The following is a 14,252-nucleotide window of genomic DNA, read 5'->3' on the forward strand; positions in this document are numbered from 1 at the left end:
CTCAAGAGCCCTCTTAGCCTGTGCTATTTTTTTCCCTTCTAATCCTCTTACCCATGTCTGTCTTTTCCTCACTGGAACATTAGCCCTGCCTGTGCAAGACTTCTGTCTGTCTTCAACACTGCCTGGTTCCCAAAGCCTAGAACAATGCTTGGCACGCATGAGGTGTTCAATAAATACTTGTTCACTGAACGAAAGGAACAAAAGGTGAATCGGAGCTCCATGGAGATCTAGGATTTCCGAGGGCACCTGGAAGAGTCCCAGACTAGACAGCCGGTGTGGACATATGGACCAGGGAGAAGGAACTTTGATTGGGTGGGTGAGGGGAAGAGATGCAATTATCTTGACCTCTTAAATAACTTTTCCCCCAGATTCTTAACACCATTCATGGTAGAAAATGTGATCTTTCTTTGTCCCACCCTGTCCTAGGTGAGGCTTGCCACTCTAGGACTCACTTGAACCCACTGGGAGCCACTTTCACACTCTTCGCCAGTGCAACGACCTCCTGGAAACTCCAGAGAGGTCCCCGCCCAGCCACGCCCAGAGAGATTGTGCCTGCCCCTCAACGCTCACACCCCTGACCCCGACGGCTGACTGCTGGGTTGGGGCTTCGAAGGGCAGCATATCTTTCAACCCAGTCTCTAGCGACAGGCTCCACCCTCCTCCCTAGACTCCAAATCCAGCTGGTCTACATCCCACTAGTTCATCACCTGAAATAGCTCTGGAATTTATCCCTGTCTCCAAGTTTAGTTAATCCAAGACCCCACCAATCCCAGGCTTCCCGCTGCCCTCCCCTCAGCTTTGAACAGTTTACATCTACCTCCAGGGAGGAGGCTGCAGGGTTTCACGTGTCCTCATGTGTCTCCTTATTAGCAAAATTTACATGCATGTGTGTTTCATTGTTACTCTTTGTACTTCACATATGTTAAAAGTAGCCTTTTGTCTTGACCAGAGAAAAATTCTGAGATGTTCTAAATTAAATGACAGCAGCCAGAGAATGAGAGAAAGACATAGTAGTCAACCAGTTAATAGTGTGGGCAGGTTAACAAAAGACTGCTCACATTTCTGAATGTATGTTGGAGCTTCAAATCGACCTCCAGGCATCTGTCAGCCCTCCGCTAGATGCCTTGCATCCTGCATGTGCATGGACTTTCAGGTGTGTTGCCCGTAACCAATCAAAAGTAGTAAATATTTCTTCCCTACAGACTGTGCACCTATCATAGAACTGCCCCCCTTCTTCTTTTCCTGCCCCCTTATCTGTAACTAATATAAATTATTCCAAAACAACTTACCTCTTTCTTCCTCAAACATAGTATATAAAAGTGCCCCTCGACTCTAGGGTGGTAGGGACTTGCTTGTCTTTTCCACGCAGCTCTGCTGCTTATGATACATCCATGACCTGGTCCTTTTACTGGCTAGCATATATACAGCTCAATAAACTTTTTCTTTTAGAAAAGCTTTCAGCACTGAAAGTTTTTTGTTTGTGTGTTTGTTTGTTTAACAATCCTTATTCAGTATTTATTTAAAACACTTACTAAAAGCAACCAGTCAGGACAATTGATTCCAGCAAGAATCATCAATGGATGCTAAACGGAGTGGGTGAAATTTTCATGAGAAACAGATATTTGCGTAGCTTCAATGTATCTGCTCATAAGACACTTTAATTACAAAGGGAAATATCATAACTTTATGTGGAGAAACACATGGGGCTTTAACCAAGTGATCATAGTGAAAATGACCAGTATGGAGCAAACAACTATCATGTGTCTTCCCGTATAGGCACAAAGGACACTATCACCTTGGTGATATTCCTTCCAAAGATGGGTAACCTAAGTCTAATCATTATGCTGTGGGTCCCAGGCCTGGCGGGTCCCAGGTCTGGCTGTGATCCAGGATCCTGGCCAGGAATAGGACCCTGGATTTAAGTTGTTAGTTACATTAATGTAGTAGGGTGCCTGCTCCTAACTCTTGTAAGCATGATCCAGCTTATTGTATCATGCATGTGTGGCAGAATGCCACTATTGTGCTCTGATATATGTGGAGCCCATGCGGTCCCTTAAGGAAGCAGAAGCACGTTCTCCGCATTAGAAGTATGCTCCCTGCAATAAAGTCGGTGCCTGCTGTTTCATTCGAATGTCAGCCTCTTGTGCATTCTTCCAGCTGGACGTCTCACCACTGAACCTTCCCTTCTCAATCAGCTCAGCACTGGCATATGCAAAGCCAGACAAACCCAAGCAGGGCCATTCTACAAAATGACTGGCCTATGACATTCAAAAGTGCCAGTGCCGTGCTCACTTCGGCAGCACATATACTAAAACTGCCAGTGCCATGAAGACAGAGAAAGGAGAAAGAATGTCCTAGATGAAAGGAAGTTATAAAAAATGTGACATCTAACTGCAACATGTAATCCTGGGTGGGACCAGGGACCAGAAAGAAAAAAAATTGCTAAAAAAGACATTATTGGACAACTGATAAAATTCGAATAACATCTGTAGTTTAGCCAATATTAGATCGATATTAAATTTCCTGATCGTGACCATTGTACTGTGGTTATATAAGTGATGATTTTCAACTGGGGGACAGTTCTATCTTCCAGGAGACATTCGGCAATGTCTGAAGACATTTTTGGTTGTCACTGCTGGGAGTGTGTGCTACTGACATCTAGTGGGTACAGGCCAGGGATACTAAAAATGCTACCACGCACAGGACAGCCGCCCACAGCGAAAATTGTCCAACCCAAACGTCAACAGTGACAAGGTAGAGAAACCCCCTGCAAGACAAAGTTCTTTTTCTTGGGAAATATAAATTGCAGTATTTAGGAATAGGAGTCATGAGACTGGTTGTCAAAAGGTTCAAAAAAATAATGTGTACCTATATGTATACCTCTCTCGTTTGTCTTTCTCTCCATCGGCCTTCTTAATGTTCCTCAAACACATTAGTTAGGTTCCTGCCTCAGGGCCTTTGCATCGGCTCTTCCCTCTGCCTGGGATGTTCCCTCAAATATCTGCCTGACTTACACCTTCACATCCTTCACTTCCTTGCTCAAACTTTTTCCCCTTCTCCTCATTCTTCTTCTTCTTAGAATTCTTATAAAGTTTATTTAAGCCAAACTGACAGCACATGTGGGGGAGCAAGATCTCGAATGCTTCTCAAACTCCCTCTTCTTAATGAGATCGTTTCCGACCACTCTATTTAAAATGGCAAACATCCCCCCATTCAGTGTCTCCCTTCTTTGATTTATTTTTTTTTCCCTAGTACTTATCACCACATAACACACTATTTCCTTTACTTGTTTATTGTGTCTCTCACACACAGTAGTTGTGTCTCTCACACACAGTAGTTGTGTCAGTTTCATTAAGGCAAGGATCTTTGTCCCCAGTGCTTGGAACAGGGCCTGGCACACAGTAGATGTTCAGTAAATGTTTGATGAATGAATGAATTACTGTTAAATAAGTGATTTGGACCTCCAAAAAAGGAGGAAGGAAGAGGAAAGTTGCTACTCGTCTCTCCTTTAGCTTCTCCTCTGACTCTCTCACCTTCGAGGATAAGACCTTGATGCCACCTCGAGTACCCGCTCTGCGCTCAGGAGTCGCGCACCGGAGCGCTCAGCCGCCAGCAACACCTTCCTTCCCTCGCAGGAGCCCAGATGCGCGGGTAAGGAACAAGCAAGAGTGGCTCTCGTGTCCGCCACGAGGTGGCGCTCCTCTTCCGGCCAAATCCCCAGGAGCCGCGCTTGTCCACGGAACACGTGTGAAGGAATTGTCCTGAAAAACAATGTCATCTCTAGCTTTTTCTTATAGTTATAAAAAATAATCTCTAAAAATTAGCATTTTCATTATAGAAATTTAAGAAACTAAAGAGAGAAACAAAAATCATTGCACTAGCCCTTCTGGGAACTCAATATTATATTTACCTACATATTTTATTTTGATACTCATTTGCTTATTCAAAATTTTTATTTTAACCTTTTATTTGGGAGAATTTTAAGCAAAAAAAAAAAAGAGAGAGAGAAATGTACTTAATGCCACTAAACTATACACTTGAAAATAGTTAAAATGGTTTATTAGGATGTGTATTTTCCCACAATGAAAAAAAGTAGATTGTAAAACATGAACCATTGTCAACCCAATCTTGTTTCATCTCCTCCCGTGTTCCCACTTCCTCCCCAACTGGATTGTTTTGAAGCAAATACCAGACGTTCCATCATCTGTAAATATTTGAGTATGTATGCTTTCTAGGAGATAAATACTATTTATTTTTAAATTACCCATAATAGCATTATTATACTTTTAGAACTTAATATCATCAAATGTCCAGTAAGTGTGCAAATTTTTAATTGTCTCATAAATGTTATAATTTGTTTAGTTACATTTTGTTTTATTATTTAAGAAGTGGATTGAATTGGGATCCCAAAATGTCCATACATTGAATTGGGTTGAAATGTTTTTAAAATCTCTTTTGATCTAAAACTTCTCTCACCGCCTTTTTTTCTGTCAATTTATTTGTTAAAGAAGACAGATTTGTCCTGCTTCATATTCCACAGTATGGATTTATTTGACAGCATCCTTGTGATGACATTTGTGATGTTCCCCCGTTATCTGTATTTCGTAAAAATTGGTAGATCTTGGCCAGTGCTGAAAATAAAAACATAATATGAGCCACAAATTCGAGTCACATGGGCAATTTTAAATTTTCTAGTAGCCACTTTAATTTAAAAAGGTAAAAAAGAGATGAAATTTATTTTAATCATCTTATTTTTACTCAACACATCCAAAATTTGATTATTTCAACATGCAATCGATAGCTTAAAAATTAGTCAGGTAGTTTACAATCTTTTTGTTTTTTCAAGTCTTCCCAATCCGGTGTGTAGTTTACATTCAGAGTGCATCTCAGTTCAGACTGGCCACATTTCAAGTGTTTGACAGCCACAGGTGACTCATAGCTACTATTTTGGACATTTTTTGAACATTGGACATTCTAGACATTTTTTCTGTTTCAGATGTGATTTTTCTCAGCAAGGCAACTTTATGAGTGGAGATGCCACTCTTTTGTGATACAAGCATCCATGGATAGCTTAATGAATGACTAAATGTGCCCACACAAAACCTGCCTGATATTAATCGCCATTCTCACCAGCTTCTTTTCTCACAGACATGTTTCGAAAGAAAAATCGGAATGCCGCTGCACAGTTTGAATTTCTGTATTTCTCATTTAACTCACCCTTTTCCAGGTCACTCAATACTTCCTTAAAATAATTTGCAATTTGAAAGCGTGTTACCGTCTACGGCCATGCCACCCTGAACAAGTCCCATCCCTTCTGATCTCAGAAGCTAAGCAGGGTGGGGCCTGGTTAGTACTGGGATGGGAGACCACGTAGGAAGACCAGGTGCTGTAGGTGTAAAAAAATAAAAATAAAAAATAAGAGATTGTAAGCTGACAAGTTCCTTGCAATCTGTGAGGTCAACCAAGGGTTGAAAAAAAAAAAACAAAAAACAGTGTATTGCACTGGATGGCTGTGCCTTAAAGCTGAACCTCTTGGATTGTTTCTACGTGCCGCTCTTACAAGAAGTTGTTGGTGAGGGAGGTGGCATACCAGGTTAATTAAGACATAGTGATTTGAATCAAATAATTAAGCATAAAAACAAAACCATAAATGGTCGGAAAAAAAAAACTAGAGAATCCCTTTATAATCTTGCAATGAGCGGGACTTTCTGTGACTTAAAACCCAGAAGCCATTAAAAAACACTGATGTTTGCTCTTTCTCACACATACATACTATTTCTCTATGGCAGAAAATTAACAGCTAAGTCAGGGGCAGATAACGAACTGATATGAATCACAAGAACTTAATTTGCCTAATAAAGAACTTCTAGAAACCGATAAGAAAAAGAACAACATACCAATTTCAAAAAAAAATTGTATTTTAAAGGAAATAAAATTGTATTTTAAAGGAAATAAAATGGCTATTAAACATTTGAAAAAAATAATCTTGTACTAAGACAGATGAAAATTAAAACTATGTGAGATGCCATTTTTCACTTATCAGATTGGCAAAAACCCAGAAGTTTAAAATAAGACAACTTATTGGCAACGCCAAGGGGAAGTAAATGCTCTTATACATTGTTGATGCCACTGTATAGTGACCCAACTCCATGGGGGGCAATTTGGGAACATACATCAAAATTAACAAACATACATCCCTTTTAATTCCCTCTACAGGTATAGTTACACAGGTACAAAATGAAAGATTATTCATTACTGCATGGTTTTTAGTAGCAAATGATTAGGGACAACACAGGTCCCTAGAGAGGACCTGGTTAAATAAATTATAGTACAAACACAAAAAGGAATACTGCACAGCTAAGATGAGGAAGCTTCTGTGGGCTATAAGCACTCTGAGATTCATGTCAAGTGAAAAAAGATACAAAATACTGCATGTAATATGCTATCTTCTGTGTAAAAAGAGGGGGTGTATTGCTTATGTCTGTATAAATGAACATGAGAAGGATGAAGAAGGTATTATTGATAGTGATTGTAGGGTGTGGGGGAGAACTGGGCAGATGGGGGACAGGAGTACTAGGAAGATTGAAATTAAAATTTAAAATAAAAGAAAATCCTCTCCCAAGAGAAATGAAGGCATTCTCCAATCAAGAATATGTACATGAATGTCCATAGCTTTATTTTTAATAACCAAGGACTAGAAGCAACCCAAATGTCCTTCAACAGGTGAATGCATAAAGAAACTGTGGTTTATCTATATCAGCATTAAGAATAAATATACTACAAATAATCCAACAGGGGTGATCTCAAAATAATCATGCTGAGTGAAAGTCAGAAAAAAAAGAGTACATTCTTTCCGATTCCATTTATATAAAATTCTAGAAAATGCAACCTCATCTGCAGCAACAGAAAGCAGGTGATGATTAATTACATGGGGAAAGTGGGACAAGCCAGGGGGAAGGGTTCCCGAGAGGCACAAAGAAACTCTTGGTGGGACATACATGTCTATTACCGTGTTCGTGGCGATAGTTTCACAGGCATATACATATGTCTGTATAAAACTGTACACTTGAAATATTTCAACATGTTGCTGAACTGTTTTTCCCACTGTTTTTACATTAGTCAGCTTGGGTAGGTACAACAAAATACCACAGGCTGGGTGGCTTAAGCAAACATTTATTTCTCACGGTTCTGGAGGGTAGAAGTCCAAAGTCAAGGTGCTGGCAGATTCTGTTTCTGGTGAGAGCTCTCTTCCTGGCTTGCAAACAGCCACCTTTTCTCTGTGTCTTCACATGGCAGAGAGAGGGAGTGGGGCGTCTACTGCATGTCTCTTTTTATAAGGGCACCAGTTTCATCATGGGGGCTCCACTTTCACGACTTAATTATCTCCCAAAGGCCCCCATCTCCAAACACCATCACACTGGAGGGGTAGGGCTTCAACACATGAATTTTAGGGGGACACAAACATGCAGTCCATAACAATTTTTAAAATGAAATGTGCAGACATACAAAAAAACCTCAAAAGCAATTTTGAATAAACCTGGATAAACATTCTTGAACAAAGTTTTGTGTGGACACATGATGAGGGAAAGGAGACTTCTCCAGTTATGTTGTTTAGATTTTTTTGATTTACTGTAATGGAAATGCATTACTGGTTCAAAGCTGTAAATCACAAACAAACAAAAAAAAAAAGACAAGATTTTTTAAAAAAGATTCAGTGGTTTAGAACCGGAGAGAAACAGATTCAGATCTTGGCCCTCCCACGCTGTGTGACTCAGGCTGTCGGAACCTCAGTTTTCCCCAGCTCAAAACAGAAAGGAACATTCTCCCATCCAAGGCCGTTTTGAGGATGACGTGAGATGAACTCTGCTCATGCCTGATGGTATAAAGGTGAGCGCTAAGTAAACGTGCACTGTGAGAGTTATTATTCTTTCCTTAGTGAGTTCAGGGCTGTTTGCCCTGGGTACAAAGGTTACTGGGCTCCCACACACACAAGCTTCCTGGCTGGGAGGAAGGACTTCGAGGCAGGGGTGCAGATGGGGGAGGGCATCTCCGCAGAGGCCGCTCTGCTCCTTTCTGAAACCTCAGCCCAGAATCTGAGTCATTTTCTCTGCTCTGACCTCTTGCCCCAAGGCTGACCTTTCATAGTGAGTGACCTGAATATGACCAGAGGCTGGCAGAAAAGATCATGACTAGCCACCAGGGGTGGTGAGGCCATTCCCCAGAAACGGGTGCCCACATCCATAGCCCCAGTTCCTTTCTGGGCTCAGCTGGGAGGAACCGGGCACATATCCTAGGCTACAGTACATTTTCAGGCTCCTTCTCGAACCTGGGTCACTCATTCCTTCCCCTCTTTGCCTGGATAATGTTGTACCCTCAGTCTCAGGGACCCAGCCCCAGGAAGCCCTACCTGATGGAGTTCGTCCCTTCTCTGGGCATTTCTAACCTCCGTGCTTCCCCCATGACGGCACTGACCATCCAGTATTCAAGGTAAGTGGTTTGAAGACTCCCAATTAGGTCAAAAGGTACAAACTTTCAGTTTTAAAATAAATGTCATGAGGATGTAATGTAAAGCATGGTGACTATATATACACGTTCTTATATAATAAGACTGCACTGCTTGCTTGAAAGTTGTTAAGAGAGTAGATCTTAAAAGGTCTCATCACAAGAAAAAATTATGACTGTGTGGTGATGGATGTTAACCCGACTTATTGTGGTGATCATTTCGTAATATATACGAATATTGAATCATCCGTCGTAGACTTGAAACTAATGTTATATGTCAATCATACTTTAAAAAAAAATAAATTTTAAAAGTCACAGTTAACGGTGCTAATAAGGGGCAGGCAGACATCCCGTGCTTCCCACTGTCATGCACGGAGAAGGATCTGAGTGCCCGCCAAGAACGCAACTGGGAGAAGACACCAGACAAATGCGAAGCGAAGGACATTCTACCAATAACTGGTGGGTACACCTCAGAAATGTCAATGTCGTTAAAGAAGAAGAGGGACCACAGGCAGTCCCAGTTCAAGGGGGACTAGAGAGACACAACAGTGCAGCGTGTGGGCCTCGATGGGATCCCCGTGGGAAAACACATAGCCATAGAGGGCACTATGGGCACGACTGGAGAAACTGGGATACAGACTGTAGATTAGATCGTCGTACCATGTCAGGGCCCAGTTTCCTGAAGCTGCTCGCTGTACTGTGGTTACATAAGAGAATGTCCGTGTTCTTGGTAAAAGGCAAAGTCGTACGTTGTGTCTGCAATAGAGGCTCAACTGGCTCAGAAAACACAACGTGTATTATCGCTCTCCCTCTCTCTGTATTTTATGCGTATTATATATGCATGTGTATATTACATGTATACATGTATGTGTGTCTCTGTGTATATAAACGTGGCTCTCTCCATATATATATTTATGTATAGTGCGTGTCTCTATGTGTGTATGTGTAGTGATATGTCTCTATATACGTGTGTAATATATATATTTCTATACATACATGTGTTTATATGTTTCTGTATGTTATACATATATCTTTCTATGTATAAATGTGTGCATTATACATATGTCTGTCTTAATAAATGTTCGATATATATATGCCAAATTTTTATGTGTATCAGAGATATATATATGCCTATATATTTCTGTGTGTATTATATGTCTCGATATGCCTGTGTTATATATAGTCTCTATTTATCTATATATAATAGCTCTATATAGAGAGAGAGATTATGTCAAGATAACCTTTCTCGTTTTCTGTCTCTCTGAGTGACAGAGAGAGAGAGAATGAGAGAGAATAATAATGCTAACAGAACAAGTTAACAACTGGTGAATTTCCATGAAGAGCATACAAGAGGACTTTGTACTCTTCTTGCAATATTTCTATAAGCTGAAATTACTTCAAAATTTAAAACTACCCCCAAAAAGGAAAAAAAAATCATAGGGTTACATGGTCTATCTCTCTCTCCAGAGCAAGCTTTTCCACAAAGAAAGTGTAAGAACTTTTCAAGCTTCTACAAAATGTTTAAGACTTGAAAACAAAGCATATATTCTCACAGATATGGAAAGGAAAAAATCTGCAATACTCAAGTTAATGATTCATTAAATGTCTTCAAAATCTCTCTTGACATCAACTTAACTGCAACTCAGCTACATACAGATAAGTCACCCAAGGGCCCTGGTCTCCCAGTGAAATGTGAATTCTTAAGGATAGGACTGTGTCTACCTGCCTGTGGCTGTACCCCCAGGTAATGCACAGGGCGAGCACCCAGTAGGTGCTTAAGCAGCATTTTCAGAATGAAGTGAATTTGTGCTGATCTGACCCCCAGGATCCTGATTTGCATTGAGTTCCTGATGCAATAAAGAAGTCCGCTCCAATGTTCGCTGGGCCTGGAGCAAGAGTACAAATGAAGGTCCATGTACTATATGTCTAAATATTTAAAATTCTACATCAAGTGAACTACGATAGGCTGCTCACTAATGGCCCCCTGGCTTCATGCCTACTGACGTCCACAACCTTCCCTTGCTTCGGCCTTTGGGACATCAGCAAACATGACGCAAGCAGAGGCTTAATACATTCTGGACCTTAGGTCTCATCCTCTTGGAACACTGCCATCGCCATGATTGGTCCTGCTGGAGAGGCCACATAGAGGACTGAGGTGTCCTGCCTGACAGCACCAGCTAGTCACCAGATATGAAGTGTTCGCCTTGAACCGTCCAGTCTCAGTTCAGCTCTAGGTAACTATAGTTGTATGAGTGACCCCAGGGAAAAGAATGTTTTCCCAGCTGAGTCCACTGGACGTGGTTTTGAGCCACTAAGTTCTGAATGTTTGTTATGCAGCAATAGAAAACAGACGCATTAATTAGCCCCTGTTAAATAATAAAATATGTTTTATCCTCCGACTTTATTCAATATACCTTTAAAACGATATGGAAGGCCAGGTTCAAATTTATTCTTTTTCGTTTTGCCAAGATTTTTCTAGGTTAGATTTTTTTGTGTGTTGAAATACACATAACAGAAAATTGGTCATTTTAACCATTTTAAAGTATACAATTCAGTGGCATTAAGTATAATCATGATAGTGTACAAAAGTTCTAGTTCCAAAACATTTTCATCACCCCAAATGGAAACTCTCTGCCCATGCTCCAGAAGGGAGTCTGTGGGCTCCAGTAAATACATCCCTTGTTCCCACAACTCGGGCCTAGTGTGTGGGGGTGGAGTTTGCCCTGTAAAGTGCAGTGCTGTAATAGAGACCTCTCTTGCCCCTGTCTGAGGCTGGCACTGGCAACAGAAAAACACCAGCCCAAAGGTGATGAACAGAGTCTTAACTTACCTGCAAAAGACAGAATGTGGAAGGGACTGCGTCACAGCGGTGACGGGGGGCGGCGGGGGCTTGCCTTGGCCAAGGGGCAGCTCCCCCTCAGTTGTGGCCCATTGCAAACCGTCAGGACTGTAGACCACTCTTACTGGACTTTTCAACTTTACAAGGGAAGCCAAAAATCCAGATTTTCATTAGAAATCTCTCAATGTTTTGGACAGACCAAACCAAGTGTATCTTCAGGCGGGGTTTGGCCAGTGGGGTCCAGCATAGAAACACGAAGGATCTGTGCCTAAAACATGGGCAAGAGATGGCAGAGGGAGCTTGGCTTCTGTGCAGATTTGAACAGGCGATAGGATTGTGGTTCACCGGAGTGACATTAACTACACTCATTGTGAGCCCCCTGCAGAACTCAGAACACGATTGGGACCAGTTTAAGCCCAACAGTAATCCCAGTCTTCCTGGGAACTATTGCCCTCACATCTCCTCTCTCAGACCATGTGACTTCTCTATGCCTCAGTTTCTTCGTCTTTAAAATGGAGTTTAAGACAGTACTGTGCCAACTTTATAGAGTATGTTAAGTGAATAAATGTACATAAAATGCTGAAAAATACAGGCACAGAGTGAGCACTACTGAAGTGTTGGCTATTGTACTCGCTATTGTGTTAGTTGCATAACGAGTGGCTTAGAACAACAATACGCATTTGTTATTTCATAGTTTCAATGGGTCAGAAGTTCAGGAGTGGCTTAGCTGGGTGGTTCTGGCTAGGGGTCTCATGAAGTTTATAATAAATGTCAGTTGAGGCTGTGTCATCTGAAAGCTTGACTGGAGGATGTGCTTTCAGGAGAGCAGAGCTCCCTTTCATGGCTGACAAGTTGATGTTGGTTGTTGGGTGGGGCCCTCAATTCCTCACTGTATGTCTCTCCCCAAAAGGTTGCATGAGTGTCCTCACAGCATGGCAGCTAGCTTCTCCCAGAGCATATGATCTAATCAAGAACAAGGCAGAAGCCATGTGTTTTTTATGACCTAGCCTCAGAAGTCACACACACACCATCATTTTCAAATGCTCTTGGTTATAGGGTAAGGGTTGCGGGGATACACAAGGCTGTGAGCATAGGAGGCAAGGTTCACTGGGCTATTTTGAATAAAGGTAGCGTGTGTATCGTGGGTGCTAAGAACACAGTCATGAGTCAGCCAGCCTGGTTTCAAATCCTAGCTCTTTCCAGACGAACTTTGTGAGAACTTTGACAAGTATGTAATCTCTCTTTCATTGTGTCCTCATCTATAAAATAAAATAACTACCTACCTCATTTGGAGTAGTTATTAGGATTAAGTGAATACAGAATCACTTTAGAACAATACCTGGCATATATGAAGTGCACAGTAGGTGTTCACTGCTATTTTTATTATAAGCAGCCCCTCCACCGACAGATAAGCTGTTCCTGTCCTACCCACCAGAAGCCCCAAGGATTGGAAATTAGTAAAGAGGGACTGAAGGGCCCCTAGTAACCTAAGTTCTAGAGATACACGTGGGATGACACCGTTTATGAGTCTATGTGCCGTCCCAGACTGAAAACTCTCAAAGACAGGGACTGCATTCAGCTGCCCATAGACAAGCAAAGCAAAAGTCAATTTCACTGCTTCCCTTTCTGATGAGAGATTCCAGTCCACATGTCACCCTTCCATGCCATTTACCTTGACCAGAGTAGCCTACGTGCTGTGTATGGGGGAGGAGGGGCAGCGTCTTCCAGCGCAGTAACTGGTACACAGTAGATGCTCAAGAAAATTGATTAGTGTGACCGCGTCATTGCTGGGGCAGAGGCCGCATTTCACAGAGCAGTTTTTGGGATTCAACCAAGAGCCAGGCCCCTGGAGAAATTCTTTTGTAGAAAATCTTTTGGAGAAATTCACAGTATGCACCTCTAAGAGCCTTTGGCACATTTTATGCCCTCTGAAACATGGCACATTTTATGCCCTCTGAAACATGGCACAGAAGAAGTCCTTGAAAATTGGATTGTGAAAAGGCCATCAAGTTGGGAAAAAAATCGATCATTTATCTCTCAGTGCAGGAAGCTGGGGAGGAGAGAACACATTCTGGGATAGCGATGTCTCCTGCTCAGACAGAGCCAGGGGCTGCGAGAGGGACAGGCGGGCTGCCAGAGTAGGTGGTGACTGTGCAGGTCTATTTATGGAGGTTTTCCTCCCTGCCCTTCCCATCTGCCTGTCACTGCTGCCAGGATCTGCAGTCCTGGCATCTGGCCCAGTCAAATGTATAAGTGGTGACCTGCACATCGTCATCAGGCTGGTGACTTGCAGCTTCAGATTCCAGAGTCTGAGCTGGCTTGGAGCCCTGCTGAGTCAACTATATTCTTCTTGCCAGAGCTTGCCAGTCAAGTGGCCCCGGGTTTTCCTGTGTCAGTTTCTCTTTCCTGATAGGGCATAGGGTAGTTGTAGGGATGGCGGGGTGGGGAGGACTTTAGTGAAAGTTTGTTGAATGAATGTTTAACCTTGTGTAATGAACATGGTCCAGCCCCACAGCTGCACTCAGTTCTTCCCTTGTTGCAATCTTGCCCCTACCCCAGGCTCAGAGTGTTGAGGTCTCTCCCTTCAGCCTGGGGACTCCATGTAGGAGAGCAGACGACTGCCTAATGAATGAATGAATGAATTAGGGTCGGCAGTCCTTCCATGTATCCTCTCTTTCTGTTCAAATGTTCCTGCTTTGATACAGGGAAAACCCAGACACTGAAGACCCTGGAGGTAGAGAGTGGGCTGTTGGAAGTGAGGCACTGAGCTGGAGACTGAACAGGATAGACCAGGCCTTGCCAGCAGGGCACTCAGTTGTGGGGATGGGGACTGAGGGACGTTAAAGAATTCACAAACACATCTTCAATGACATTCTTAAACGAGAAGGAGCGTGGGAGTCCAGAGATGTCT

General features: G+C 42.3%; 1 long non-coding RNA gene and 1 pseudogene across 1 annotated transcript; both read left to right on the plus strand.

Moving 5' to 3' along the window:
• The first annotated feature begins 5,276 nt into the window (after nucleotides 1-5,276).
• Nucleotides 5,277-5,395, plus strand: LOC111732998 (annotated as a pseudogene).
• A 2,407-nt stretch (nucleotides 5,396-7,802) lies between these two features.
• LOC111732984 lies at nucleotides 7,803-9,118 on the plus strand. Its single transcript, XR_002777780.1, has 3 exons — nucleotides 7,803-7,887; nucleotides 8,378-8,487; nucleotides 8,815-9,118. It is a non-coding gene; the product is annotated as an uncharacterized LOC111732984 (long non-coding RNA).
• Nucleotides 9,119-14,252: the final 5,134 nt, after the last annotated feature.

This window comes from Pteropus vampyrus, unplaced genomic scaffold, assembly GCF_000151845.1.
Source record: "Pteropus vampyrus isolate Shadow unplaced genomic scaffold, Pvam_2.0 Scaffold510, whole genome shotgun sequence".
NCBI lineage: Eukaryota > Metazoa > Chordata > Mammalia > Chiroptera > Pteropodidae > Pteropus > Pteropus vampyrus.